We start from the raw sequence: 22427 nt of genomic DNA, 5'->3' as shown, positions 1-22427 counted from the left end.
AGGATCAGGATTAATCCCAACACATTTAAAGCTGAAACACAAGGTGCCAACAAGAAGAGAGACCCAGTTTTCACCTTAGTGCCCTGTATGTTTTGTGCCTCCCAAGCCCCTTGAAGCATCCCCCAGGACACCACAATTCAAGTCAAGCTAAAGGCAAGATTTCTGCCCTGCCACATGTAATTCCAGACTTGAAAAGCTCCTCTATTTATTGCAAAAAAAGCTCTCCAAGCCAGGATGATTTATCACAGCAGCCACTGCCTTATCAGCTGGAGGTGAAAAGAGAGCTTGAGTAGTTTTTAACTCAATAAACCCAAAATCTTAGAGGAGCTTAAGTGGCTCAGCTTTTCAGCTGGCACAAGTCACCACCACATCAGCAGTTCCTAGGGGGAGAATTTCTTCCAGATTCCCTTCATTACCCTTCCCTGCCTCCTGCCTTGCCCAGCACTGATGCTCCAACCCCATCGTGGCTGTTCTGTGTCACTGGAGCCATCACACTGATAACACAGATAAAGCCCTGCTCCTCTTTTTTACCCCAGGGTGGATGGTTGGTGTCATTTAAGGTTGGATTTATACCCAAATCATTCAAACCTGCTCCAGAGAGCCAAATGCTGCTGTTGATAAGTGCCAGGTGTCTAAAAACTGCAGAACCACAGTTTCCCAGAGCAAGAAACACTGACTGCTTGCTTGGGTGGGAGACTACAGAGGTGTAAGCTGCAGAAAGCAACAAATCCCACAGAAATGACCCTCAGAGCACAGTAAAATAGAGGTTATTCCGTTTTCAGAGGCAACACAAACCCCCTTGAGTTCTGGGAAGAGTCCCTCAAGGGGATGTATCAAAGAACACAGATTAATTCCTCTCCTGGAACCCTCAAGGACAGCCAGCTGACCCAAATGGCAGCCTTTTTTAGGTGATGGTAGCCTTTTCTAGGTGATGGTAGCCTTTTCTAGGTGATGGTGGCCTTTTCTAGGTGATGGTGGCCTTTTCTAGGTGATGGTGGCCTTTTCTAGGTGATGGTGGCCTTTTCTAGGTGATGGTGGCCTTTTCTAGGTGATGGTGGCCTTTTCTAGGTGATGGTAGCCAACAGGCCAAAGCTGGGAGGCTGTCTGTGTCCCTAAGTGCAGCTGCAAGAAGTTCTCAATGGGAAGAACTTTGTGGGACTGACCTGCAAGTGATGCACAACCTCACTGCTCCTTCCTCCCCTGTTACACCTGTACCACTTCCTCCTCATCTAATCCTCACATCCTGCCATCTGAGAGAGAGCTTTTGCTTTTAATTAGGAGCTCCAGGAGCTGTTCATGAGCAGCAATGAAGTGGAAGAAATGTGGTCTGAGGAGCTTGGTGTTTTGTCACATGGAAATTCCTGGTGGTAAATAATTATGCAGAGGTGTCTGTTTACATACACTGACTTCAAAGCTGAACTTTCCAGCAGCTGGCTTTTCTTAAATTTTTTTGGGATATCTCAACTCATTTTTTGGGGTTAAGTGGGCATTTAAGCTCTTTTCTTCCACTGACACTCATTAGCACCTTGGTCCTTTGTCCTAGATGAGACACAGAACAAAAAAAAAAAAAAAAAAAGAAGTGAAGACTGAGGACTTGATTCAACATTATCACATCCCAAGTTTGTGGTGCAAGGTGTCCTGCCTCCCTTCAGGTTCCTACCACATCCTGGAGCTCAGAAATGAGCATCAAAAGCCCTTCTGTCCTCAGTGACTGGTGGGTAAATCCTTGGAAAACAAAACTGGGGTTCAGGCTGCATTGCAGCCAGCAGAGCAACCCATGGAGGGATCAGACTCTCAGCTTTGCAGCCAACAGAGCATCCCAGGGAGGGATCAGACTCTCAACTTTGCAGCCAACAGAGCATCCCAGGGAGGGATCAGACTCAGTTTTCTAACTTAAAAGTCTCACCCCTTGACCTTGCTGTTGGGCTGAACCATTCCCCTTCCTCTTTGGATGCACAGAGGACTCTGGCCAAGGGGCTGCCCCCACCAACTCCAACCCTGGAGTTGCCTCAATCTCCTACTTCATTTCTGGGACTTCTAAGCCACCTTTAAAAGGACTGTTCAAACCTCCCAGCCTTGTCCCTACTGCTAAACCCCTCAGGTCCAGGCTGATGGTGACATCTCTTCCCTCTCTAACCTCAGCTGGTGCAAAACAATTCAGAGCTGGGAAAAAGACAGAGAGCAAACTGGTCCCTTCCCAGTTTGGCTGGAGAGAGGAAGCCTGGCATAGCTCCATGCTATTAATTCCCCAGGAGCCTAATTAGAACAGCTCCCAGGCTATTTGAATTGCACACCCAGAACCTGTGAGCATTCCCAAAGGTCCTGGTGGCAAGGAGGTGAGTTAAACCCCTAGGGTTTGGTTCTGAAAAAAAAAGAGGTTACAAAACATAACAGTCACAGAAGCCTCTTTTCCTTCCAGCCCCACTTCTGGGATGAATAATTGTGTGGCAAGATAAGTGGGCAAAATATGACAAGATGACGTTGGTGTTGAGCTTGATTATAAACAACAACAGCAGAGCAATCTAAGAGCTCTTGGGGAATTTTTTCCCATTATAAACCCACTTGGAATTTCAAATGAATCTGCCAGGGAAATGCTTGTATAAAAGTTCCCCTGGTGTAGCTACAAATCATCTCATTTGTAAGTGGTGGTTTCTGGTGGTGGGAAGGGGATGCAGAGATGATCTTGTTTATTTTCTGGGCTGTAGATCCAGCCTGGCCCAGCCCCCAGCTCAGTGGTTTTCTGGCTGCCATCAGCTGTGGGATGCAGAGTCCCAGCAGGGGACAGGGGATGTGATCTTCAGGCTGGGTTGGGACTGGGATTCTCAAACACTGGGATGTGCAAGGCCTGCAATGGGATCTGTGTGAATCTGCCCTTCAGGGCTGCTGCTGGTTAAGAGAAAACGTGCATTTGCCTTAATAACACTCTGGGAATATTTAATTCCAAGAGAGGTGAAGGGCTAGGACTGGGGATTTAGTTGGTCTGGGCTTTTATGAAATGCCTATGGTAAAAAAAAAACATCTGGATTGGTGAAGGGAGAGAGCCAGAGGCTGAAAGAGGCTCGAGATGCCAACCATTCCCATAAGCCACAGAGAAATAAATGGGCAAATGAAAATCTGATCCACAAAGAGTAATTAATGAAGGACATGGGCTAAAGTGACCTAGAACTGGCTGATCTGCTCTGGAAGACACATGCCTGGGGCTCCTTTACACTAACTGGGCTTTTCAAAGTGCTGGGGCATCTCGAGTCTCTAAGCTGGACACTCATTTTCTTCTCCTGTGTTCAGAGGCAAGAACACAAAAGAGGTTTGGCAGAATTCAGGTAATTCCTTCTATCTCCATTAATTTACCTGAGTAATTCTTGGCTCTGTAATGCAACAGGGAGCTAACAACTGGTTCTGTGCAGGCAGGATGAAAATTCTCAGTGGACTGAATTCAATCCTGCAATGAGGTGTTCAGGGAGAGAGGAGAGGATGTCCTGGTGCTGCAGGAAAATCATTTATCTGCCTTGGAGGTTCAGCTTCAAACCAGAACTTTTCCAAAGCCCTGGTGAAGCAGCAGACAAGCTCAGATGTTCATCACCACAGACAACAAGATGTTGTTCTTCTCCCTTCTCCTCCTGATTCTGCATCAAGGACAGGAATCCAACCAGTGCTTTCCTGCTAACTTGGCTGCTCCTCATAGAATCATAGAATCATAGAATTAGCCGGGTTGGAAGGGACCTCAGAGATCATCTAGTCCAACCCTTGACCCACCGGAGCAGTTGCTAGACCATGGCACTGAGTGCCACATCCAGTCTTTTTTTAAATGTCTCCAGGGACGGAGAATCTACCACCTCACCGGGCAGCCCATTCCAATGGCTGAGCACCCTCTCCGTGAAGAAATTCTTTCTAATATCTAACCTAAACCTCCCCTGGCACAACTTAAGACTGTGTCCTCTTGTCTTGTTGAAGGTCGTCTGTGAAAAGAGTCCAGCTCCCACCTCGCTACAGCCTCCTTTCAGGTAGTTGTAGACAGCAATGAGGTCTCCCCTGAGCCTCCTCTTCTTCAGGCTGAACAGCCCCAGCTCTCTCAGCCTCTCCTCATAGGGCCTGTGCTCGAGTCCCTTCACCAGCCTGGTTGCCCTCCTTTGGACCTGTTCCAGGACCTCTACATCCTTCTTAAACTGAGGGGCCCAGAACTGAACACAGGACTCAAGCTGTGGCCTCACCAGCGCTGAGTACAGGGGAAGAATCACCTCCCTGGACCTGCTGGCCACGCTGTTCCTGACACAGCCCAGGATGCCATTGGCCTTCTTGGCCACCTGGGCACACTGCTGCCTCCTCTTCAGCTTCCTGGCAATCCAGACTCCCAGCTCCCTTTCTGCCTGGCTGCTCTCCAGCCACTCCTCATCTCTAATTATTAGGCAAGGGGAAAAAGGCAGAGAGACCTTGAGGTTTCAGACCAGACTCAGAAACTGAACAAGGATTAAAACCAAAGCCAGTCAGGAAAATGGCCCAGCACTCATTCATTAACTACCACTAGGTCAGACTGTGCTTTATGGAGAGAATTTTTACCCTTGTAGAGGAATCCCAAATGACTAAAACCAAGTGAAACTCCTCACATCCAGGGCCACCCACAGCCCCTCTCTGCCCTTCATTTGCAGAAGGGGGAGATGAAGGACAGAAGCAGCAGAAATATAACTTTCAAAGGAGTAAATAGGTTCTGCAGGCTTGAAACCCTGAATGTTTTCCACTGGGGTGTCTGGTTTTCATATTCAGGCCTGCTTGGATTGCATGCCTACAGCTCATTAGCTGCCATGTGGAGCAAGTCAAAAAGCATATTGTTTTTTCAGAGCAAACTATAAAATTAGGGATGTCCTATAAAAGGAAATAACACAAATTGGACTCTCCCCTTGGTTCTATCTCTGAAGGGAATGTTGCCTTTTGGAACCCCCCAAAAAAAGTTCTGAGAAAGGAGGGAAACCCCTTGAATCCTCAACTGGGCCAATCAAAAATATCAATTCATCTGACAGCTTCATTTTAAGGAACTTAACCTTCAGTCCCTGCTTGGTTTTTTTAAGCAGTTAGGAAGTAATGGTTCCTATAGGACTAAAAAAATTCACTCTGAGATTTTCCTCCCCTCAGGAAACCACATGTGCACCTGAAGCACTCACACACCATCCCTGCTGGAAACCACAAAACCACACAGAAAATGACCAAGGTGACCTAAAGTACCCTCCTGGGTCCTGTCTGAGACTCTTTAAAGGTGTTTGCAGGAGAAATACCTCCAAGTAACAGCAAATTCACCTCTAACTCTGCTTCAGGGTGGATGCTTCAGCCTGGCATTGGATCATCTCTCATATTAGGGCAGAAATTTCACAGGCATGGTGAACCCTGCAGGGATCAGCAGCTGACAAGTGACACCACACTAAGGACATTGCTCAGCTGCTACAGATGAAGGAGATTCCCTGCAAGAGGAAAACGGATGGGTTCTACGAGTGAGGAGTTGGAATACTCACCCCCAGTGCAAGCACTGCAGGTTCAAGCTCCACGCAGACAAAAAGAGGGTTTTCTGCATCCCAGGTGATCTGGGGTGATCAGAATGAGGGTCAGGTGATCATCATCCCTGAGCTATTTTTTCCCTGTTGGAAGCTCTCTCAGGATTTTCCATGAAACACTTCAAGGGATCTCAGTTTCATCCTGTTGCGAAACAGAAAAAAACCTCTGAAATCCTCCAAAGTTTCACTGAAGGGGAAAAAGCTATTTCCTCCCTCAGCTCTATTTCTAGATGTGCCCCTTGCATCCAGATATAAATCTGGAAGGGGGATCTCAGCACCACTGAGTCTGGTGACATTCAGACAAGGTCCAGGGCCATTCATATTTATTCTGCCTCAGTCATTCCTCATCTCCTGGGTTCAGTTCACAACTCAGACAGCAACTCCATCCCATCCTCCCTGCCAGAACAAGCCTTGCCCCAGCAGAGCAGCCTTCTCCCCATCTCTGTTGCTCCTAAATGAGAGTGTTTGCTGATTAAAACTTTGCTGACAGTGTTCATCAGAGAGGCAGGAACCAGACCAGGGCTCCTCTCTCAAGTGGAGCTGGCTTTGCAGGGCTGGTGGGAGTCCATCAGCAGCAAATTTGCAGAGGACACTGAGCTGGGGGGAGTGTGGATCAGCTGGAAGGCAGGAGGGCTCTGCAGAGGGACCTGGAGAGACTGGAGAGTTGGGCTGATCCCAAGGGGATGAGGTTCAACACAAGAACCCCATGGGGAGCTCCAGGCTGGGCACAGAGGGGCAGAAAGGGAGCTGGGAGTCTGGATTGCCAGGAAGCTGAAGAGGAGGCAGCAGTGTGCCCAGGTGGCCAAGAAGGCCAATGGCATCCTGGGCTGGCTCAGGAACAGCGTGGCCAGCAGGTCCAGGGAAGGGATTCTGCCCCTGTGCTCAGCCCTGGGGAGGCCACAGCTTGAGTCCTGTGTCCAGTTCTGGGCCCCTCAGCTCAGGAAGGAGATTGAGGTGCTGGAGCAGGTCCAGAGAAGAGCAAGGAGGATCCCTGGGAAGGGATCCAGCAGAATTCCTGTGAGGAAGGGCTGAGGGAGCTGGGGGTGTTGAGGCTGGAGAAGAGGAGGCTCAGGGGAGACCTCATCACTCTCTCCAACTCCCTGAAAGGAGGTTGGAGCCAGGGGGGGGTTGGGCTCTTTTCCCAGGCAACTCTCAGCAAGACAAGAGGGCACAAGAGGTCTCAAGTTGTGCCAGGGGAGGTTTAGGTTGGACATGAGAAAGAATTTCTTTCTGGAGAGGGTGCTCAGCCATTGGAATGGGCTGCCCAGGGAAGGGGTGGATTCTCCATCCCTGGAGATATTTCCAAAGAGCCTGGATGTGGCACTCAGTGCCATGGGCTGGGAACCACGGGGGGAGTGGAGCAAGGGTTGGACTTGATGAGCTCTGAGGTCCCTTCCAACCCAGCCCATTCTAGGATTCTATGAAAGCTCTGACCTTGCAAACACAGAAGCATGGAAGTAAATCTCCTCCTGGAGCCAACTTCCCAGCTCTGGGGCTGAGACCCCCACCCATCAGACCAAGCACAATTGTTTCCTGGTGTTCTTCTGTCTGTTTGTAGCCATCTGCCATCCCCTGACCTCTCTGGCATGGGGGCTGCTGCCTTGATTCATTTTCATGAAGCCCACTGAGTTCCTGCTCTGCAGCCACTGTAAAAAGAAAAAACAAACCACCCATAGAGTGGGCATCCTCTAGAAACTCACTGTGCTACTCAGAGGAGGAAAGTTCCTGATGTGCTCTGAGTATCTGGCTGGGATCCTGAACAGGGTCTGAAACATAATGATGCTACAGAGAGCATCTCTGCTTCTAAAGAAGCTGCCACTTTTGTGTCACTGCTTCCACACCCTGAAGTCAGCCAAAACAAAGGTCCCACCACTTCATCAGAACACTGATTTTTATTTTTTTTTTTAAATGGAGGACCCAAAGAGACAAAGCCAACACATCCATTTCAGCATTTAGTGCTGCTCTTCCAACACACACACTCTTTTGGGTTAACCCCAGTAAATACAAGACAAAACTCACTTAGCAAAGGAGAGCTCATGGAGAAACATCTCTAGTTCTCCAAGACACCAACCCCTCCCTCCCTAAAGCAGAGAAAGATTTGAGCAAGGGATGAAGGGTGTTAAATGACTGAAGCTCCTCCAGACATTGGAAAACCAATCCCCAAGTACAGCCCTGACCATGCACAGCAACAGAGCCCAAGGTACCACCAGGAGGAAAAATGACCCCAGAAATGTAAGGAGATAAAAACAACCTCCTGAGATTTCAGCTCCTCTTGTTAGCATCCCTGCACCTTAGGAATCCCTCTGCTGCTCAGTGCTAATTTCAAACAAGTGGTGAGTTCACTTATTTGTGATTATTTTTAGCCCTCTGGGCTCTTTTTCGGGTTTCAAGTAAATGTCACTAGGTAATTAGCTAACAGATAAAGGCAGCTGTTAGGGCCAGTAAATGAAAAAAACATATGTTGAATCCTGAATTAATGGAAAGCATTTTCCTGGGCAGATACTTTTTAGGGGATTTAATTTTTTTTTTTAAGGTCAGCTTTTTTGCTCCTATTGTAGGAGAAGCGCTTCGAAAAGAAAAATATAAATTAATTTTATGATGAATCTTCCCCTTTCCTCATTCCATACTCACAGGGAAAAATCACACAGAGGCAAGTGTATGTAAAAGCAATCACAGTAATGCTACACCAAAACCTTTTTTTTTTTAACCTTAAGTAAATGTTTAAAAAGTTCCAGAGCTGAACAACTCCAAGATCAAATTTACAACTTCCCTTCCTCAAAGCCAAAGGAAGTGGGGAATTCTTTAAAAGCTCTGTTTGAGAGCAGAGTGTTTCAGTGCTGTCTTAGGACATATTACAGGAGGCAGTTTTGACTGCAAATTATTTCCCCCATATTTTATGGACGTGGTTTGCAAAAGATTAATAACTGAAGATTAAAAAGTAAAAGTAACGACGTACATCCCATGTCAAGAACATCTCCCTTCAAGATGTTATTTCTGCACATAAACACAGTGCTGGAGAGATCACACCTTGTCTTTAAAAGTGGCTGATCAATTTGGAGCATTCCTTGAGCTCTGTGTAAGCAGAGCCTCAGGATTCAGTGTCACCAAGCTCTGGGTGACAAGAACCTGCTGTGAGCACTGAGCCCCCCGAGCATCCCAGGGGTACAGCAGGAGCTGTAGCTCTGACCCAGCTTTCCCTAAAGGAAGAACTTCCAGCTCCTGAGAAGCAAACTCTGCTTTCAAATACATCACATCACCTCACGCTGTGAAACCTTCCAGGAGAAGCCTCAGATCTTCCTGGGAAAAACTCCTGGGCACTCAGAGACCATCCAGATAACTCCAACCTTCCTGGAAGCAGTTTGTCCCTAAACTGCTGGACAGTTTGCTCCTTTGAAGGTCCCATCAACAAAATGACCCAGTGCCTTGAAGTCCTTTTTAATTGTCTTAGTAATTTTTCCATTAATGTCATCACTGCCAGCCTGGACTACCAGCAGTGGATAAAAATCAGAGGGCTGAATTAGCTGGGGGAGTCTCCTACAGAAATCCCTCACCCGGGCCCCAGGAAGGCAGCAGAGCTCCCTGTGGGATGGGTCCAGTCGACATACAGGGCCCTCAGTTCCCCTCAGAAGGGAGTCACCAACTACAACCACCCTTCTTTTTTTCCTTTGTAGCTGTAGTTTTACCCACCTGGTAGACGAGGGGTGAACAGGAGACCTTCCAGACAGTTTTTCCTCTTACGTGTCCTCTGCCTGATTCCCTGAGTCCGAGGCCTCATCTCTGTTCTCCAAGGACACCTGGGGGGATGGTGGGGTTGGGAGGGGATTCTTTTGCCTCTCCGATGAGGGACCTGTTTCCATTCCCTCCCATCCACCTGGTTTGCTCCAACTGCCTGATGGCAGGAGGGGCAGGGCTTCACCGTCTCCATCTGGGCTTCTTTTGGGTTAGAAAGGGTGTGACTCCACCGGTCAATTTCCCTTTCACTATCCCTAATACTTCTTAGTCTCTCTACCTCTTCCTCGAGCTCTGCCACCAGGCACAGCAAGTCCTTCACCTGCTCTCATGGCACACAGACCCCCCTCACACCGTCCTCTGGTGCTGACACCGGGCTCAGACACTCTACACAGCCAGAGGCCTAAACAGCTACATCCCTCTTCAGGGGTTCCATCTGTGTGGACGCACCTTGCGACTTAACAGCACCAGGTTTTCCTTTTCTGGAGACCATTGCTCCCTCAAGAAAGCTGGGAGGTGGCTGTGCCCCTCCTGCTCACCCTGCCTTGCTAACTGCCAGGCCCTGCTCCTGTTCGCCACCCTCCAGGTCGCTGGTGCTCCTCACCCCACATTATATCCCTCTGGGAAGGTCTGGGTGCCACTCCCTTATCAACTAAATTATTGGCCTCACCTGAGGCCAGGAGCAGAAGGTAGGGCAGCCCTTTATACCCTGGGCAGGGCTGGGTGCCACTCCCTTATCAGCTAAATTATTGACCTCACCTGAGGCCAGGAGTAGAAGGTGGTCACTTGAGAGGGATCTAGGAATCATAGAATGGGCTGGGTTGGAAGGGACCTCAGAGCTCATCAAGTCCAACCCTTGCTCCACTCCCCCCGTGGTTCCCAGCCCATGGCACTGAGTGCCACATCCAGGCTCTTTTGAAATATCTCCAGGGATGGAGAGTCCACCCCTTCCCTGAGCAGCCCATTCCAATGGCTGAGCACCCTCTCCAGAAAGAAATTCTTTCTAATATCTAACCTAAACCTCCCCTGGCACAACTTAAGACCATGCCCTCTTGTCTTGTTGAAAGTTGTCTGGGAAAAGAGCCCAACCCCCCCCTGGCTCCAACCTCCTTTCAGGGAGTTGGAGAGAGTGATGAGGTCTCCCCTGAGCTGCCTCTTCTTCAGGCTGAACACCCCCAGCTCCCTCAGCCTCTCTTCATAGGATCTGTGTTCGAGTCCTTTCACCAGCCCGGTTGCCTCCTTTGGACCTGCTCTAGGACCTCGATATCCTTCCTGAGCTGAGGGGCCCAGAACTGGACACAGGACTCAAGCTGTGGCCTCCCCAGGGCTGAGCACAGGGGCAGAATCCCTTCCCTGGACCTGCTGGCCACGCTGTTCCTGAGCCAGCCCAGGATGCCCTTGGCCTTCTTGGCCACCTGGGCACACTGCTGCCTCCTCTTCAGCTTCCTGGCAATCCAGACTCCCAGCTCCCTTTCTGCCCCTCTGTGCCCAGCCTGGAGCTCCCCATGGGGTTGTTGTGGCCAAAGTGCAGGACCCAGCACTTGGCCGTGTTGAACCTCATCCCATGCTGATGGACAGAGGGGTGAAAGGAAGGCCCTGCACCACTGCCCCAAGTTAAACTCCTAAATTAAAACCTGAAGCCATGGCTTGGAATGAGCAGAACTTTAGAACCTGGGGTGGTGTAAAGCTCTTTTCACTCAAGATATTGAGCCAAACCACTGCAAGCTTCAATGCTGCTTTATCCCATTCAAGCCTAACGAGTCAACATCTGTTCAGTGGCTGGTTTTGTCCCCTGGGTGCACTGCTAGTTTTAGGGAAATTAACACTGGGGCTGTCTGGAGGGCAGAACATATACAGCATCTCCTGGGAATATTGTTGAATTCCAGCTAATGTGATGAGCTGGTGTTTTTTTAGTGTTAACATGGTGTTAAATGGTTGGGATGTACAGGCTGGCTGCCTGCAGTGCATCTCAGTAGAGTGTCAAGAGCCCAGATGGAACTTTTCACCCTGACATGACACCCAAAGGAGTTTGGTTCAGGTGACAGCTCTGGAGAAGACCCCAACGCTGCCGATGGATAAAAGGAGAAAGTCCCAGCACTGGTGTTCTCAGCCCTTTCAAATGCCAGGGAAAGCAAAGTAGAGATTCCAACAGAGCCACAGGGATCAGGAAGAATCCCATGGCTTGGATGTTGAGAATTTCTAAAGGGATTTAACAGTGATTTTTGTCCCCAGGCTCTGGCCCTCCTGGGCTTTCGAAGGGGCTCCTGATCCTCCTCATCAGAGCTGGTTCTGACAAGGTGGGGGTGGCTATTGTGACACTTTCCTGAAATCCTCTGCATCTTGGAAGAGGGAGGAATAACCCTCCCTGACAAGGTGTCCTGTGCCCAGCCCCACACACCAAATCTCTGCTTTCAGGAGGAAAAAGCAAAGTTCACAAACCTGCAGTAACTAACTCACCCAACCAGAGACAACAACCTCACCAATTTCAGGCAGTTTAAAAAAAGTAATTTCTCACAAGAGAAGGTGGATTCTCACAGATATTAATAGCAGTTACCACTTGGCCATCAAAACTAACTCCCAATTATGTTAAAAAACATTAATTTAATTCTTCAAATGTCTGGCTGTAGCAGTTTCCTGGCAGTGAATGCAGCAATCATTACATCCACATTTACAGTAAATCTCTGCCTGCTCCAGGCCTAATCTAAAACTGATGGGCAGAATTATTTTTAGTTTAACCTTGGTATTTTGCTAAAAGGAATGCCAATGTCATTGCTAAAGGAGAAAAGGGGGAAAGGAAAAAAAAAAAAAGAGACAGAAATAACAACTTGGTGGAAAATTAAAGTTGCCTATGACCCCAGCAATTAGACATCCACAGGTAATTAATTGATCTTTAGTTGCTCAAGTTCTAGTGTCAGAAAAGTGACATTTTTTGACTCTCCCACAATGTGGGAGATGTGGGTAAAGTTCCAGCAGCCCAAGGTAGACATTTAAAGCAAACAGCATTTTCTTTACCTAGGTTTTAAAACTACTACTGGAGGGCCCTGACTTCATTTCTCTCTTTCCTCCCTCCCACCCAGGTCCTTAACACCAGGAGGACAACAGAGACCGAGTTCATTTGGCTCCCATGAGGGAAGCAAATCCACAGAAATTCCCTTTCTCCTGCTCTGGATTCCCCCAGTGCTTCCTGTGCTCATTTATCCCAGAGTAAGAAAATTTAAATGCATTTTCCTCCTATTTTTTTTATGCTGGCAATGGAGTGCATGCTGTTTACCTGCTTGATAGAGCCAGGCATATCCTTGATGATCCCCTCTTATCCTTCCTTTTGACACAGCTGTAAACAGCTGCAGAAATAGCCCATCATTTAATCTGGATTTAAAGAGAGAAATCAGCACCTTGCCTTGAACAAAGTGACTCCATCATAAGTTAAAGCTCCAAACCCAAGAAAATCCAAAGGATAAACTTCAGCATCATCTAACCTTGGAGCTTCTTTGGCAGAGTGGGGGACTAAAGACCTGCACACCCCTTCCCACCTGAATTCCTCTGTGATTCCCAGTTGAGGATACTCTGGAGCACTCGAAACCTTTGAAGTGTAAAACAAACAAACAAAAAACCCCTTTGGTCCTACATTAGCATTCCCTGCTCACCACCACCCCCCCAGATGTCACCAAAAAAGCCCAAACTAAACATTTTTTCCCCTAATTTAAAGTGCTGCTTTTTTTTCCAAGGGAAATCTAATAAAAAACACGTTTCTTTGACTGACCAGAGTACTCTGCTGCATAAACAATTGGGATTCTTGTGTGAAAGTCAATTTTGTCTGGCTTCTAGGAATTCCACAGGGATAAAATTAGCAAGACCTATACCTAGGACTTGTACTGGGTGGAGTGAATCCTGAAGCTATCCCAGACCTGGAAGGGGTGAATCCTGAAGCCATCCCAGACCTGGAACCCCAGTGATTTCCCAACTTTTTTCTTCCTCTAGGACTCCAAAAGCTGACAGCCACTTAGCAGCTACACCATGGCCTGATCTGCTTGATGGAAAACTTGGAATTATTCCAGTACCTGGACCTGAGTGCCATCCATCAGCCATCAGCCCAAGAGCAGCTCTGAAGAATCCTTCCTGGTCCTCAATCCTCATTCTGATTCACCATGGAATTTGGGTGCCCTGTATTTTGCTTTTCCATGGCACCAACTCTGCAGAAGGAAGTGATGAAGCTGCTGGGATTGAGGACATCCCCAAATACTCATCCTTGGAGCATTTCCCACTCTTTTCACCCTTTTCCTTCGGGGTGTCTGTCTCCTCTGTTCTTTTTTTTTCCCCTTACTGTGCACAGGAGACAGAATCATTAAGGTTGGAAAGGACCTCTAAGACCATCAATCCCACTACATCAACTAAACCAACTCCCAAAGTGCCACATCCATAGGTTTTTTTTTAACACCTCCAGGGATGGTGATTCCCCCAGGCTGGGAATTATTCTTGAGTCCCTCCTCTGTTGTTTCTTTTGTAAAGGAACCAGTTGGAAACCAGTGCTCCATCCACTATGTGATGGATTACACCCCCCAGGTTATATATTAGTGATTTGCTGAAGTCTTGGAGTGAAGGATCAGACTGATTAACAACAAAAAGTATTCCAGCAGCCTGGAAAGCAGAGCAGGAATACCCAGGCAGGGAGGGAAGTGCTGGACAGAGGCACAGAACTGAGCTCCTGCATCCACCCTTGTCCTCTGCATGGGGACAGGGATGAGAGAGCCCCATGCAGAGGTTCCTGATCACTGGTTTTAAACTCCAGACTCCAGCTCTGAATTCTCTTCCCTTAATTCTCCAACTGGGATATTGCTGCAGATTTTAGCATGGAATTTCTCCTGGATTTTGATATAATGATTTTGGCCATTTCTTTGACAGGTAGGAAGAGGGCCCCTTTCCCAGATCCATCAGCCAGAAACTCTCTCTCTTGCCCCATTAATCCCCCATGCAGGGATTTACTGCAAGCAGCAGAGCAAAGGAACCAGCACAGAAGTGCCCAGACTCAGTGGTGCCCCCCTTCCCACCCCACACAGACATCTTCTCAGCTCACAGAATTTGGGGATGCCTCTTAACACCTGAGCTCTGCAAACCCAGCTCCCTGACGAATTGCTCCCTTCTACCCTGATGCTGGGGCTGTCACCATTCCAATTCTTTCATGTTTGCTCTGAGTTGTAGCCACATTTCCCACTGGAGTCCCCCAAGTACTCTTCTTCCATGGCCTGTGTTTGACATTTACCTACCTAAGCTACACTGGATCTACATCTCAATTTTGTTTTCCTGTGCAGCAGGCTAGATCTCTTCTCCAGCTCATTTCATAATTTTGAAGCCTAACTCATCCCCATCCTCTGGGAAGAATGCATTTTTTGCAATACCTATGTTGTAACTTTCTAAAGCAGATGCTTCTAATTTAAGCATTATTTTCCAAAGCCCCTAGCACTTAACCACAAAAGTTCTTCATTTATTTTCCTTTTTATTCTCCATTTAATCCATCCTCTTATTTTATGCTTTGGATCATCTTTATATCTTACATTATGGCCTCTGGTATAAAAGGCTTTTTGTTTTAACTACGTGCTCAAAACCCACAGGGAAGCACAAAAATCACACAGAATTAGACAGAAGGACCCTTTCCTCTTCTCATTTACTTTCCAATATTCATCCCCTCCCAATCACAAATTATAAAGCAGAAGAGAAACTTCTGAAGAGCTCCCCCAGTCTGAAAGCAGCATTTGAAGGGGGAAAAATGTACCAGAATCTCTTTGCTGCCACTAATTTTCTGAGTGCTTTTGGCTAAATCATCTTCCCCGTGCTTCAGGGTCCAGTGGGAATGGACAAACTTTGTCCCTCTCACTCTAAATTAACTGGGTTGGGTGGTCAAGACCCTTAGGCAAAAGTTTTTTTTTTATTCCTTGAAGTTCTCAGTCCCCTCTACTAGCAGGTGGAGGTCAGGAGCTGCCATGGTGGATGAACATATAATGAGATTTATTTCTTTAGCCTGAGCAGAGAAAATTATAGCATTTCTTTGGGTGCCCAGAGGGAGAGGGAAAGCCAAATCCTCTCTGGTCTATGGTGGGGAATCAGATGCTTTTTTTTTTGTCCCTCCATCCCCTGTGTCCCTGCAAACATCTTGAGCTTCCCAAGAGCACCCCAGGAACAGAGATGCTCCTCTCCCATCCCTTGCTTCCCCTCTCTAACTGGGACCTCCAGCTCTTCCCCAGCTGTGCCCAGCTTAGGGCCAGTTCTGGAGCTATTTGAGGCGTTTTGGAAGCCACCTAAAGTTGGTTTTGATATTCCTGAGCATCCCCACTGCTTACACTGGGGAGGTTACAGGAAAAATTGGCCATTTCTTCACAAGCTGGGCCAGGGGCTCTCACTGTGGGGTTAAAAAGTCATTGACTAAAAAGTCATTGGCTAAAAGGGGGATGAGGGAGCTTCAGAGGAACAAGCACAAGGTTTTACCCTCAGCCTGTCCCAAAGCAATCTTCTATTTGTGCTGAATTATGGAGCAATTTCCACACAAGGGGAGAAGTTCAAGGGTGTCTGAGTAGGGACAAAGCAGAAAAGAAGCTCTGGCTGGAGGCAGCTTCTGCAGGCTCTCTGCAGTGGCCAGGAAGCCCAGAGTACAACACCAGTACAATACCCCCAAATTTTGGGTAGATGACACCATCCCATATCCAAGCCTGGGCCCAGTCAATGCCATGGAGGAATATTGGGTAAATCCCAAAGCCCAGAGGGGACTGAGCCTGTTCTCTTGCTCTGGCCCATGAAAAATTCCTCTGTTTCAGAACTGCAGTAAAAGAGTTATATTAAACCTGGAGACACCTCCCTAATCCTCCTACTAAGCACAAAGGTGGTGTGGCTACAGTGACCCTACAGGTTTTATGGGACCATGGCTCTACAGAACAAGGATAAAATGATTCCTGGTCATATTTGTGCCTTCAGGGAACAGGACGTTCTCATTTCCATCCACAGCCCTGCCAGTGTTTGCTTTTTCTTTGGGGGGGGGAAGGTAAAAACCCAAAAAAGGCAAACAAAAACCAGAATAGTAAAGCAAATGAATTACAGCATAGTTTAGCTGGCTTCAAATAACAAACATGACCCCATTCCTATGAAACACATTCCCTCTCCAAGTTTGTAAGTATTTCCCTGGTATGTAAATCATAACAAGATGGAGACTCCTGGACCTGGAGATTTCTGATGGAGCCTGAACTCAGCCACTCCAGAGCTGGAGAGGTGATTTCACTTGCATTGCCTTGAGCTGGGGATCTGGGCACCACCAGCCTTCTACAGGCCAGAAAGAACCCAACTTTCTGCTACAAAATGGTTATTTGGACCAACCAAGGAAAAGCTTGGCCAAAGGCTTCTCAAATCCTCCTCTTACACAAGCTCTTTCCTTTAAAGTTTGTCACTTCAGCTGTTGTCCTGGTAAAGACTCAAAGTTAGAGGCTCTGAGTCAGAGAGTTTATTAATACCAAGATAATCCAGCACAGATTTCATTAGCCAGCCTCCATTTAGCAAACAGAGGAAGGTGCCAGAATCCCAGAGGGAATATCCAGACCGTGTTGGAGAATATCCCATCCCTTCCAGCCCCATGGGCAAGCTGAGATCAAACCAGAGCAAGGATGTGACCAGAGGGAGCAGAGGAACAGACTGGACATGGGGGAAGATGTCCCTGTGCCCTTACTGGGACCAGTCTGGAGAAGGAGCTTTGAGCAGGGAGATGCTACCTGAAAGCAAAAGAAATGCTGACCCAGAAAGAAAACGTCCAAGCAAAGCACCCAGAAGTCTGAACATGTCTTTTTTCTTCTTCACACTCTCCCTTCTGGGCCTCAAGGCACAAGAGATTTACTAAAAGGAGCTCACCCCAGACCAGGGTTGCAAACAGAACCAGTAAAACATGGACAGAGTGGGACCTGAGCGTGCTGGGAAGTGTGGCTTTCACTGAGATGTCCCCAGGTTCCTCCATTTTCCTAAAAATCCTTGGGACCCTTAAAAAAAACCCAAGGGATGGTGCTGGTGTCAGCCTGGAACACAAACCCTGGAGAATCCTGGCATGGCCTGGAGAAGCAGGCAGAGGATGTGACATCTGGGGCAAGGATGGGACCTGAAGTCCTCCTCAGTCCCAGCAAAGGGACATCAACTCCAGCAAGGCAGAAGGGGGGGAAGAACTGGGCTGAACTGGGACCATTCTGTTCATTCCTGGCATCTCCTGGGAAACCACCTGCTGCCATCAGGGAGGGCTGTCCCTTGGGTGAGGTGACTGTTCCTTAGGTGAGGTGACTGTCCCTTAGGTGAGGTGACTGTTCCTTGGGTGATGTGACTGTTCCTTAGGTGAGGTGACTGTCCCTTAGGTGAGGTGACTGTTCCTTGGGTGAGGTGACTGTCCTTTAGGTGAGGTGACTGTCCCTTAGGTGAGGTGACTGTCCCCTGGGTGAGGTGACTGTCCTTTAGGTGAGGTGACTGTCCCTTGGGTGAGGTGACTGTCCCTTAGGTGAGGTGACTGTCCCTTAGGTGAGGTGACTGTTCCTTAGGTGAGGTGACTGTCCCTTGGGTGAGGTGACTGTCCCTTAGGTGAGGTGACTGTTTCTTGGGTGAGGTGACTGTTTCTTGGGTGAGGTGACTGTCTCTTGGGTGAGGTGACTGTCCTTTAGGTGAGGTGACTGTCCCTTGGGTGAGGTGACTGTTCCTTAGGTGAGGTGACTGTCTCTTGGGTGAGGTGACTGTCCCCTGGGTGAGGTGACTGTCCCTTAGGTGGGATGGTTCCCAGTTCCAGAGCCCTGCCACCTCCCACCACCTTCCAGCTTTCTCCATCTCAGCCCTAAAAAGCCAGGAGAAGACTTCTGCTCCTTGCACGTGCCACCATCAGTCCCCGTGGATGGCAACGTGGATTTCATGACACCTTGGCCCTGTTGCCACCAAAATCCATCCTGCCACTCACCCAAGAACTTGGGGTAGAGGGAGAGGATGCATCTGGCATTATTCTGCCAGGGATTTCAGCTTGGGATACATTTAGCTGGATGAGAAGAGAGACCCAGGGCTGTGTTTTTAAAGCCCAGTGACCTTTACCAGTGAGAAATAATAAGAGGAAAAACCTGAACCTTGACAAATTCATAACTACAGCACAGGGAAAAGGAATGTATTCTTTTAACACATGAGAAAACACTGCTCATGACACATTTATTTTCTTTTCAGCCCCGTAGCTGTTCCGAATTATACACAGCATATTCAGCCCTCGTTTGTTCTTGTGCCTTTTTTTTTTTTTTTTTTTTGTGTGTGTGGGGGGGGGTACTTTGGCCATTCTCAAACCTTTCCTTTAGCACTGCCCAAGTCATGCTATGAACCCCCTGGGTTCTCTCTCCCCAGCCTCCTGCTGCTGCCCCACGTTCCCTGTGCTGTCAGCAGGAGCTCAGGATCAGCTTTTCCACACCAGGGGCACAAACCCCATGAAAACTCGAGGAAAAATCACAGCTGAAGACAGGTTGGGAGGAGAAAGGATTGCAGGCAGCCCTGAGGAGAAGGACTTGGTGGTGGAGAAGCTCAATGTGACCCAACTGGGTCCTGAGTGCATCAAAAGAAGCATAGAGAGTGGTCCAGGAGGGGGATGCTCCCACTTTGCTCTTGGGAGACCCAGCCCTGGAGTTTTGTGTCCAGTTCTGGAGTCCCCAGAAGGACACAAAGCTCCTGGGATGTGTCCAAAGCTGAGCCACTGAAAGGCTCAGAGGGCTGGGAAGCCAAGTTGAAGAAGTTGGGGTTGTTCAGCCTGGAGAAGAGGAGGCTCCCAGGTGAGCTCAGAGCAACCTTCCAACATCTGAAGGGGCTCCAAGAAAGCTGGGGGAGGGCTTTGGGCACGGGGGGGTAGGGAGAGGACAAGGGAGATGGAACAAAACTTCAAGAGGAAGTTTCAGGTGGGACATTAGGAAGAAATTCTTTAACTTGAGGGTGCTGAGCCCCTGGTTGCCCCACGAAGCTGTGGCTGCCCCATCCCTGGCAGTGTCTCAGCCCAGGTTGGATGGGGCTTGGAGCACCCTGGGCTGTGGGAGGGGTCCCTGCCCATGGCAGGGGGGTGGAACTGGATGAGCTTTGGGGTCCCTTTCAAGCCCCCATCCTATGATTCTATGGAAAAACAACATTTTGAGTTGGCTCCTACTCCAGCACCCAAGCAGCTGGGGGGTTAGAGATGTTCTCAATGTTCCACTTAGCCCCCCCAGCTGACTTAGGAAAAGAAGAATCAGGTTTGGAAAGTTCCAGCCCCCAACTCCAACCACCTCTGCCTTGGTGACCACAAACAGCCAGAGGTCACCCCTTGCACGAGAAGCAGAGGAGTGGTGGGATGTGTTGGGTGGTGGTGGCATCATTTTGGGATGCAGATAAAAGGAACCAGGCTGCAGCCCTCCACGACCTGGGAAAGGGTCACTCTGTCTCTAAGCAAAAGCAAATAAATGTGTGCACTACCTCATCTCCACGTGCAGTCACAAAACAATGTCAGATGTCAGCAAACAGCTCAAAAACTCACGGAATTTAGCAAATAGCAAAAAAAAAAAAAAAAAAAAACCCAACAAAAAGCCAACAAAAAGCCAACCCACCAGTAATGAATTCCTTTTAATATGGAAAAGTTACCCCCAGTGTCTCTAATGCAGGGAAAGATGAAGAAATCCCAGCCTTCTGTGAAAATTTGCCAGCATATTCATAAAAACACTTGTTTATTTTTAGTGGGTCACAAACTTTCTTTTCCTTTCTATTTTCCTCCCTCAGTGACAGGCCACATACCAGAGCTGCACCAAAGTTTAGAGAGAAAAATCAGAACAAGGCAGGGGAAGAGGTTCCCAGAGCTACCCTGCAGCCCTCCTGCAGCTGCTCCACCAAGGAGCCAGCTTATTTCCAGAGTTTTTTCTCCTGCTCCTAAATTTCCCTGTTCCCTGCCCTCTCCCCAGGCTCTGCCACGGTGGATGGGGCTGAGATGAGGATTGCAAGGAACAGGACAAAATTCTTTACAAACAGGAAAGGGGCTTTTTCTCCAGATCTACCCAGGGATTGGAGAAAGAGGGAGATGGAAGAAAGCATTTCAACAATTTGCAGCAGACATTTCTTCCCAGTGGGTCTCAGTAAAGAAAAAAAATTCTCCTTGTGAAGATCACAGAATCCCAGAGTCACAGAATCCCAGAATCATTTGGGTTGGAAAGGACCTCTGAGAGCACCAAGTCCAACCCTTGATCCATTAAACCCCGTGGTTCCCAGCCCAGGGCACTCAGTGCCACATTCAATCTCTTCTTAAAAACCTCCAGGAATGCAGAATTCCCCCCTCTCTGCCCATTCCAGTGCCTGATCATCCTCTCTCATCTCCATCACTAAAAGAGGGTGCCATGGTTTAGAGCCATGGCTCAACGTGATGTCTTCCCCCCCCAAAATACTTCCCAATTATCTCCTGGCTAAGTCTGAGTTCCCTCTCAGGTGATCCATGAGGCTTCCCTGGAATATTTCCAGGTTGCCATCAGCTTTTCCTCCTCCTCACTTCCAAGAACATCTGATGAAGACAAAGGTGAGGTGGGTTTTTGGTTTGGTTTTTTTTTTTTCCTTTCTTGAGAGCAAAGTATTTGGCTCCCTCCTGTGGGCACTGCTGCTCTCCAAAAGCATCTCCCAAAACATCCGAGTGGCAGGAGGGAACCAAAGCAGGAAAAGCTCCACCTGAACCCAAGCTCCCCCTGGCAGAACCCGGTGCTCCCTTGGCCAGCAGAGATTTTCCAAAGCTGAACCTCAATGCCCCAGAAGAGTTTTAAAACAAAAGAACTGAGCAGGAAGAAGCCAAATCATCTCAGTTCTTCTGTTTCAAGTCCATGAGAGGGGACGGATGCTGCTCCTGGGTGAATGGCAGCGAGCACTTGGCTGGCTTCAAATCTTTCTGTTTCCTCTGAGCTCTCAGGGGGAGTCAGACTCAGAACCTGGGAAGGCTCCTGGGATGAGCAGGAATATTCCTGCTGCCCTCTCCTGTTCTCTCCCTGCCAAAACAAGTCTGAGTGGGCTCGGATCAGCCGAACCTCGGTGCCAGCGCCTGCATCCCCATCCTTCCACTCCCGACCCCCAGGATCCGTCAGCCCTGCCTGATTCCTGACATTTTTTTGACGAGGGTGGGAGGTGAGCCGAGACCCTTCAGAGAGGGGAAGGAAAGCAGATCCTGCGGATCTCCAGATCTAACAGGCAGGGAAAGTTTGGTGTCCCTACCCCTCTCAGCTCAAGGTCTCACTCTGAACCCAGGGAGAGTTTGAGGGCATCGGGTTTGGAGTGAACCCGAATCTCTGGGACAACCTGGGGGATGTCTGCTCCTTCTGACACTCAGACAACCCCTCCTGTTGCTCTGATTCAAATGGAAACGAGACAATCCTGATCCCACTAAAATCAAGGGAAGCAGAAACACCTTCCTGTGCTGCTCTGCCAGTCCAGCACCCACCTGAGCTGTGATTTATTGCCCTGTCCCTCCCAAGACACCTCCTGTACAGAGCTACAACCCAGCCAGACCTCTCCAGTCCCCATCAGCATCCAAAGCCAAGGTTTTCCAGGGCAATTCCCTTGTATCCAAGCATCTCCCCAGGGTCCTGCTCCATGGGATGAGGGGGTTAACCACCTCCAAGCAGGCAGCCTGGCATGACTTGGCTGGACACCTGACAAGTGAGTAATTCACGAGTTCACACAGGTAGTAATTTAAAGTCTGGATTTGAGCAGAAATATTGCTAGAGGGGAGTGTGGAGCTTTCAAGTAAAGAGCCAGTGACTCACTGCCTTGGTATTTGTTTTCCCCACTGCCTCTGCTCCCCATCCCCAGTGCTCTCCCACCCAAAGCCTTGCTCTCCAGTCAAGCTGCTGAACACCAGAGCAGTCGTTTTAAAATTAACCAGCAAGCCACAAGTACCTCTTTGTGCAGGAATAATCAGGTAATGCTCCAGCAAACACTCCAGGCAACATCCTGGGGTCATTCGGATGGATTTCAACAAAGCTGAGCTGCCCCATGCCAACCATGGGGCTGCCCCTCCAAGGATGCCAATTCTTTCATGTGGATGGGCTGGGGAGAAGCAGCAGAACAGAAAATGAGTTTTAAGTGTGCAGGGTGTCCAGGAATTGCTGAGAGCAAGATCTTCACACTCTCTTGATTTAA

General features: G+C 48.6%; 1 long non-coding RNA gene across 1 annotated transcript; it reads right to left on the bottom strand.

The window, feature by feature from the left end:
- Positions 1–1469: 1469 nt before the first annotated feature.
- LOC139788741 (uncharacterized) lies at positions 1470–22427 on the bottom strand. Its single transcript, XR_011722927.1, has 5 exons — positions 22185–22427; positions 19902–20056; positions 12538–12597; positions 5499–5679; positions 1470–1539 (listed from the first exon to the last, which is right to left on the bottom strand). It is a non-coding gene; the product is annotated as an uncharacterized lncRNA (long non-coding RNA).

Source organism: Heliangelus exortis, chromosome 30, assembly GCF_036169615.1.
Source record: "Heliangelus exortis chromosome 30, bHelExo1.hap1, whole genome shotgun sequence".
In the NCBI taxonomy this organism is placed as follows: domain Eukaryota; kingdom Metazoa; phylum Chordata; class Aves; order Apodiformes; family Trochilidae; genus Heliangelus; species Heliangelus exortis.
The sequence above is the reverse complement of the archived record's forward strand: the minus strand, read 5'-3'. Positions and strand labels throughout refer to the sequence as shown.